Below are 5,884 nucleotides of genomic sequence, written 5' to 3'. Positions count from 1 at the left end.
ACAGGAAGAGAGGTTGTGAGAGCTTTCATCGAACAAAGCTCTGCTCTGTGTCCTGTCTTTCTAAAAGGCAGCAGTTTCTTCTTACCTCAAGCCTAGTGACATAGTTTTTGTCATAGTTTTGGACTGAAAGTTTGTATCTCTACAAAATTCATATGTTGAAGCCCTCATCCCCAACGTGACATGTATTAGGAATCATTATGTATTAGGAATTGTTATATGGTATTAGAAGGTGGAACCTTTGAGAGGTAATTAAGATTAGATGAAGTCATGATGATGGAGCCCCCATGATGGGATTAGTGCCTTTATAAGAAGATTCCCTCTCTCTCTCTCTCTCTCTCTCTCCCTCTCCCACCTCCTTCTTCCCCCTCACCATCTCATGTGAGGCTATATTGAGAAGAGGGGACCTCTACAAGCCAAGAAAAGAGCTCTCACCAAGAACTGAATTTGCAGGCACCTTGATCTTGGACTTCCCAGACTCCAGAACTGTAAGAAATAAATGTCTGTTGTTTTAGGCCACTCAGTATATGGTATTTTGTTATGGTAGCCCAAGCAATAACGATTTTCAGAGTCTTCTCTGGGAATTCAATTTGTTTCTCTTGCTGTTAGGAGGTACAATGAAGTGATGCTTGATGTCTTACAATTTTAGGACAAAAGGCAAGCTGATTAAAACCTGGTAGAAAACTCAAAGGAAAAGTGGCTCATTGGCAATAGCTGGGAGTTGTCAGGGCAAAGGTTGCATAAGTGTTTATAGGGACAAGATGGAGGCTCCTTAAGACTGAGCTCATGTGACAGGCATGCCTGGGTGGCTCAGTTAGTTAAGCGTCTGACTCTTTGTTTCAGCTCAGGTCATGATCTCACAGTTTGTGAGTTTGAGACCTGTGTCGGGCTCTACACTGACAACGTGGAGTCTGCTAGAGATTCTCTCTCTCCCTCTCTCTCTCTCTGCCCCTCCCCCACTTGCACTGTGACTCTCTCTAAATAAATAAATAAAGCAAGAAGAAGAAGGAGGAGGAGGAGGAGGAGCTCATGTGAAGCTGTATTTAGATCCCGTACAATTGAAGGGGGAAAAGCCCCAGAAAAAAAAACAAGTCTTGCTTAAGCTTTGTTTTTTAGTGGCCCCAAATTGTTTCCATCAGCATCCAATGCATATATTTTGAGGAATAAAAATATGTAATATATCTACTTTTGTTATCGTTTCATTTTTATTGTATGAATCTTAGGTAAACATAATGAGATTGATAAAACCTGTCCTCAGTTCACAGTACAGTTATCAACTCTTCCAGACCCAGTCCCTCATATTTGATCTCCTTTATCCCCCTAACCTTGCTTGTCCACCTCTCCATCACGTCTCATGCCCATCCAGTGTTGTGTATTTACCCTTTCCTTGAAAAATTGTGCTTTTGAAATGTTGGTATCTACCAATTTGCCCATAATTAGATCTAATTCGTGCCTTTGACACCACATAGTATCTCACAACATGAACAGTTTGTTCGTCCATTTCCTATTCTATCCATTAGAATAGTTGCTTCTAAGACTTCATTATTTCAAAAAACGCCACAGTGAATATTATCAGTGCCTCTTCAAGCGTATGTGAAAGAATTTCTCTGGTAATAGAATTTCTGGGCCTTTAGGATGTGAACCTACTTCGTTTTGTTGAATACTTTCTCATTTTCTCCAGATTCTTAAAAAGTTTTGCTTACACACTAACAGTTTGTAAGAGTTTTCATTTTCCCACATTATTGCCTCTACTTGGTATTATTAACTTTTTAATTTTTGTTGTTTTAGTAGGTATAAGTGTCTATCTCATCCTCTCTTGCTGGGGATTACAAATGTATCTTTAAAAGTGGTTGAAAATCACATTTTCCCGAACTATAGAAAATGTAAATAATGATGCCTACTGTATGCCGGGCACTCTGCAATGACCTTTTCTTGTCCATCATCTTACTTAAAACATAAAGTCCATAAAAAGTTATTGATTTTTATCTCTATTTAGGTGAAGAAACAGGGGCTCAAATTGTTAAAGGAAAACATGACAACACAAAATACTGAAACAGGATTCAAACCCATTTTGATTCCAACCCTCTTACTTTATTTACAAAAGCATGGTTTCCCTCTAACTGCCTCTAAACAGAAATATATACAAAGTAGAAAAGAGGATACAATGTATGGGACTTTTGATTTGGTTCACTTTCAAATGTTCAAAGATCATTTACAAAAAAACTAAGCATTCCTTCTGACATTACTTTAGAACTAACCTCATGCTATTTTAGAAAATAAAAAATGAACACTGTGGGTTAAATCTGTTCTCTAACACCAAAGGTACAAACAAAACGTTACAAGGGAAAGATAAATCATCACAAAGTGTTCACAACAATCTGAGGAAATAATGGCCCATTTTACGGCAGCATAAGCAGTCCATCCTTCAGTTGTTATTAATAAAGAGACTGGTGGATTTGTATGAAATGAAAATACCGGATACCATATCCGGAGAGGAGCCGTATTTCTGGCCCTGACACATGTTGTGTGTGAGTGATCACTCACCAGGTGCTTGTGCGAAGAAGCCAAGTGAGTTTGGGATTCTTTTGAGGGAAACTGGGAAAGAGGTTTCCCAGATATATTTTTTCCCTATATTATAAAGAGCAGATCAGGAGTGCATGTGTGTGTTTTCCTATGTTCGTGATTGTGACAGGCAGGGATGTTACACTTTTGGGGCCTGACAAGCTAGTTCACTCTCTATCACTCCCCAGCAAAGTACATGATTAACTCTTCTAAGACTTTGGAGGACAAAATATAGTCAGTCAATCCCTTTAATTCACACCAGTGAATTTTTGGGGTATTTTGACATCTCCTCAATATTGAGGCCAATGGCTATCTCTTCTCCTGGGTTGGGGCAATATAGCCTCTAAGTCATAAAAATGGGACCTGGTGTCACAGCCCAGAGTACCCCTTGCTCACTGGTACTTAACTTCTCCTTGTTGGTGAGCTAAAGACAATAATAACACCTACCTCACAGGTTTGCTGTGAAGATTTAACGAGATAATACTATTATTTGCTAGCAGTGCCAAAACAAAGAACCACAAACTGGATGATTTAGACAACAGAAATTTATTGTCTCACAGTTCCAGGGCCTAAAAGTCCAAAATCAGGGTTGGTTCCTTCTGAAAACTATGAGGGCAGGTTCTGTTCCAGGCTCCTCTCCGTGGCTTTATCGATGGATGTCTTCTCCCTGTGTCTTCATATCATTTTGCTTCTATAGGTGTCTCTTTCTTCTTTCCACATGGCATTCTTTTTAGGAGGACACAAGTTGTATTGGGTTAGGGGACCATCCATTCCAGTATGACATCATCTTAACTAATTACATGACCCTATTTCTAAGTAAGGTCACATTTTGAGGTACTGAGGTTTAGAACTTCAACATATGGACTTTGAGGAGATAAAATTCAACTCATAGCAATGCATATGAAGTGTTTAATTCATAATTAAGCCCCATTAAAAATTAAGTATTTAAGTTTTTAGTATCTATCTCTAGCCCATGGTTCTACAAAGTCTGGGTTATAAAAGATATCAACATGGATATCAATATGGATGGCTTCTTTCTTACTCTTCTTTGAGGTCCCCAGGACATTGATTCTTTTCTCCAACAGATTCTTAGTCAGCAATTTAGAAAATAAGAACTAGAACAGTTTGAATCGAATTGTAATATTTTATCAGTTGCGTTAAAGTCACACCACTGAGAGAAAAGTGCAGTGGCACTGTATTATATATCTGTGTGCTATGGATGTGTGTATATATACATACATATAGTGACTTGTGCATTCATGTTATATGGACAGACACATTAACTAGTCTGTGAGGTTCAGCATCAGACAGACCTGTGTTCAAATCCTGGCTACCTGATTATTAACTCTGGTCAGTGTCCAATTCATTATCTGTTAACTGATCAACAATCCCCATCTCACAGTATTAATGTAAGTGTTAAATGAAATAAAATACATTGAATTAATAATAAAAAAGCATCAGCAAAGTTCTGGTGAAGATAAAGCCACTCATTAAATGGAAGCCATAATAAAATAGTTATTAATATTATCTCAGTGGAGTCACATCATTTGCTTGGAAAAGGAAGAAAAAAGGAGTAAGGGAGGAAGTATGTAAATAGTGATGAGGATTGTTCTGCATATTAATATTCTTTATTACATATTTCTATATTCATTATATGTATGTATTGCCCCATATTGTTGTATACACAAAACCTCAAATACTGTGCTTCAGAGGTGGTATGTCACTTTGTCAGGATAACTCCCTCATTGCCATACGTGCTGACTTCAGAAACTAACAGCTCTTGAGAAGCCACCCATTCATGTTATTATCATCGTGATATCAGACGGTCATTGTTTGTCAGGTCTCTGAGCTTTCCCCCAGCCATCTGAGAATAAATACTTTAAGAAATAAGAAACAATCCTGAACTTGGTTTACACTTTGCTCATTCCTGCCTTTCACTGCAGTCTTAAACATCGTAAAACTTGGTGAAAACCCCTGGATAAACATAGTCTCCAAACTGGTTGAGGTAAGGTGCTCTCCCTAACTGTGCAAGTCCTATTTCTCTTACCTTCATTAATTTGTGCTGATGGGAGTGTCCTCATCATTCCTGCCAGGCCCCAGATTATCCTCCCAGAGAACAGATAGGTTGAAGAGTTTAATCTGTTGGGTTGGAGGACTCTTCCAAGTACTTGAATTTGATACATTTCTGTGTCAATTTCAGAAAGAGCTCCAGTTCTAGCTTTGCAGACACAGGATTCTAAAGCATAATTTATGATTTAGTAAACATTCATGTTTATCAAAGCAGGTTGCGACAGTTGACCTAATCTGTTAAATAGTTATTATTGTTTACTTTTTATTTATTTTATCAATGCACAAGACTCCAGGTTTGTAAATAAAAAACACACTTCAAATGGATCTGCTGCCTTCATTTCCACTTTTAAGATTTTCCACATTGATTTCTAAAGTTCTCATTCTAATATTTTTCACCTAGTGAGTTCCTTAATGCACTGTGATGATTAACTGACATCAAAGAGGTACACACTAACAAGATTGGGTTCATTTTATTAGTGATTAAGGTACTTGATTACTCTGTAGAGGTAAGCCTGCTGGGTATTTATAAAACTTCTTTAAAATATCATAAGCATAGTCAATATCTCAAAAATATCAACAATTTTGATTCCAAGAATATATTACTGAAGCATTTAAGAGATGAGCGGCCACTGATTAAAAACCTTTAGCAAATGATCATCCATAATGGGTTGTATTTAGGCAATTCCAGGATGCCAGTAAGAAAACAATCTTTTGTTTGATAAAAGCATTTAATAAAATCAATTGCTTTACAAGCTAATGATAAAAACTGTTAAGACCAAAGCAGATCTTCTTGGAATATTACTTGCAGGATAAATAAGCAGTAAAAGCAGAAGAAATAACAGTTTAGCCACTCAATTCACTTTGTTTCTTTCTTCTAGCAACCTACATTATCTGAAAATTGTACCAAGATTTTTTTTTTAAAAAAAGGGAATTTTAGGGAAAATTAAGAGGGAATCAAAAAAGGAAAGATACAAAAGGAGATCAAGGAAGCACTTTTGTTTTTCTTCTAAACTAGGAGGAGGTGGAGAAAGCAGAAAGGCAGACGAAGGTCATCAGGGCAGGGCCCTTTACCTGAATTCTTGCAGCTCAGGTCAGATAGGTCAGGCCAAAAGATGCAGTCAATCTCACTGCAGCCCAGCCTCAATCCAGGAAGCTCACAAAGCTGGAATTTTTCTCATTCTTTGTTTTTACTTCACCTGCTATTCCATCCACCCTCTTACTTCACTGGTTTTTCTAGTATCTTTGACAACTGTCA

General features: G+C 37.5%; 1 long non-coding RNA gene across 1 annotated transcript; it reads right to left on the bottom strand.

Moving 5' to 3' along the window:
* Positions 1-3,089: 3,089 nt before the first annotated feature.
* LOC122241392 lies at positions 3,090-4,909 on the bottom strand. Its single transcript, XR_006221504.1, has 2 exons — positions 4,607-4,909; positions 3,090-3,285 (listed from the first exon to the last, which is right to left on the bottom strand). It is a non-coding gene; the product is annotated as an uncharacterized LOC122241392 (long non-coding RNA).
* Positions 4,910-5,884: the final 975 nt, after the last annotated feature.

Source organism: Panthera tigris, chromosome C1 (assembly GCF_018350195.1).
Source record: "Panthera tigris isolate Pti1 chromosome C1, P.tigris_Pti1_mat1.1, whole genome shotgun sequence".
Lineage (NCBI taxonomy): Eukaryota > Metazoa > Chordata > Mammalia > Carnivora > Felidae > Panthera > Panthera tigris.
Note: the sequence above shows the minus strand (reverse complement) of the source record. Positions and strands in the feature narration are given on the sequence as shown.